General features: G+C 41.6%; 1 pseudogene; it reads left to right on the forward strand.

The window, feature by feature from the left end:
• Positions 1–766: 766 nt before the first annotated feature.
• LOC131922024 (peptidyl-prolyl cis-trans isomerase A-like) lies at positions 767–1,338 on the forward strand (annotated as a pseudogene).
• Positions 1,339–2,676: the final 1,338 nt, after the last annotated feature.

A 2,676-nucleotide genomic window follows, 5' to 3' on the forward strand; every position in this document is an offset into this window, starting at 1 on the left:
TTATCTATGCTCTATACTTCTCTGGATTTTAATATGTGTTTCTTGCTTGATATTGTTTGCATTGGTTGTAGTTCCATCTTATCTAGGTCATTATCCCTCATTATTCCTGGACAATATTTGATAACCATTCCTTTGTATATAGTCTTGTATTAGGTTAGAACCTTCTTATTTAGACAAAAAGGGGGAGATGTAGTGGGTAGCCATTCCAGCTTTGTTCTGGAAGTTCCAACCCCCATTGAGACTTCGGCAACTGTCACGCCTACAAGGCGGGGCCAAGGGAGGCGCCTGGGGACCCGAGATCTGGATCGGCGAACGCTCTCTTGGTTCCAGGACGCTGGATGGTGGAGGTAGACAGAGGAGAGCTCCAGAGAACACCGCTGGACTGTGATACACCTTCCCCAGACCCCGCGACCTACCTATCCCTTAATTTGTAAGTTACGCCATTAAATAAATCTCCTTTTAACTACGTGGAGTGGCCTAAATAATTTCACCAATACTGGAAGGTGCTAGTCATGCTACTGAAGGAGAAAAGTAACCATCAATATAACCCAGTCACGAATACTAGAAGCTAGACTCATGGCCTGCTTGGCAAAATATGCTTATTATAGTGGCATGAATGTTCTAGGAGTAACCAAGCACTTTCTGGGTGGATTTAAGGACCACTTAATGAAGGAGAATACATACCTGGCACTGCTAACAAGGCTAAGAACCTACAGTTAGATATGCATAGGCTTTAGCAGAAAACCTACTACTATTACTCTGCTAAATGGACATAACATTAAAATGGCTCTTAATAACTTATTACTATACCCATAGATCAGTGCATCCTTCAACATGTATCAGAGAAGCGTCTTATCCCAGAGATGCACAACTGGTCAATGTTCAAAGAATAAGAAACTCCAGCACTTTGCAGACTCCCCTATCACTGCTTTCCACAGTCATAGTCGACCCTACTGTGTTCTTTCACATCTCAGCCAATTGCGAGCCCTTTGGCCGTACATTCTTCAAGCTGTTTCACAGAATTATTCCAGGATTCACACACCAGTGTGGTGACTTCACATGGCATTAGGTCGATCTACTGGGAGAAATTTGAGGATGAGAACTTTATCCTGAAGCATACAGGTCCTGGCATCTTGTCCATGGAAAACGCTGGAACAATCATAAATGGTTCCCAGCTTTTTTATCTGCACCACCAAGAGTGAGTGGCTGGATGACAAACATGTGGTCTTTGGGAAGGTGAAAGAAGGCAAGAGCATCGTAGAAGTCATGGAGTGTTTTGGGTCCAGGAATGACAAGACCAGCAAGAAGATCACCATTTCCAACTGTGGACAACTCTAATTCTTTTGACTTGGGGGCATCTTACCCTCCAGACCGTTCTTTCTGTAGCTCAGAAGAGCACCCCATCTGCTCCCAATACCCTATAATCTCTGCTCTCACTAAAGTTCTCCGGGTGCCATATTTTCCTCATTACCTTCCAAGTCTAACTGAATTGCAGAGTTAAGTTTACATTTATAAAGAAAAGCCAAATAAGAAAAAAAAAAAAGAAACTTCAGAGTTGCCAACCTAAAATGGGGCATCTGCATCACAGCCTTTCCCTTAAGGCTCAGGGATCTTCTCAGAAGAGGAAGTGAAAAGATTATAAAAACCAGAGGTGGTGGATAACTTCAACAGTGTTTTGTGGACTCAAAAAGAAAAATGCAAATATGAATGAATTCACAGTGATTATAACAGAATGCACAAGACTTGTGCAAACCCAAAACAGACAAAATCTCAGTGACTGATTCAGGGAAGTTGAGCATGTAGTCCTACCCTTAGCTTAAGAGTTATTGACATTTGATAAATATTGGGAAAGGCAGAGTCAGTTTTCTTGAGTTTGTGGCTACTAGTATATTGATCATACTCAGTAACATAACTTCTTCCCAGTAGACCACATCTCTTAAAATCCTAACAATGCCATGGACTGAGAACTAAGACTTTAGTACATGGGTCTTAGAAGAACAATTACAACCTTAACTACCACATGAAGCAAGAAGAAGATGAAAGATTCTCCTCTTAAAGTACTTGGCAAACTTTGTACCGCTGAAGAAAATGTTAAACATAAAAACATGGTGTTAACCAGGAGAACACAACCCACAGAATCAACTAAGTGGGGCTCATAGTAGCTCACAGAGACTGAAGCAACCATCACAGAGCCTGCATGGGTCTGCATAAGTCCTCTGCATGTATGTTATGGTTGTGTAGCTTGCTGTTCTTGTGGCATTCCTATCAGTGGGAGTGGAGGTATCTCTGACTCTTTGCCTGCTCTTGAAACCCTTTCCTCCTAATGAGTTGCCTCATCCAGCCTTGAAATGAGGGTTTGTGCCTAGTCTTGTTGTAACTTGTTATGATGTGTTTGGTTGATATCCCTGGGAGAACTGCTCTTTTCTGAAGGTAAATGGAGGAAGAGTGAATCTGGGAGAGAAAGGAGGTGCAGTAGGAGGGACTTGGAGGATAGAGGGAGGGGACATTTCAGACAGATATATAAGAGAATAATTTTTTTAAAATAATGTTAAAAATCATTTTCCATTACTTAGCTAATACTACTTCCTCATTAGCCCCATCAACACACTTACATATATTTGCACACATATGGTGCCAACCAACAACACATGCACATGCTTGCATAAATATGATGAA

Source organism: Peromyscus eremicus, chromosome 11 (genome assembly GCF_949786415.1).
Source record: "Peromyscus eremicus chromosome 11, PerEre_H2_v1, whole genome shotgun sequence".
NCBI lineage: Eukaryota > Metazoa > Chordata > Mammalia > Rodentia > Cricetidae > Peromyscus > Peromyscus eremicus.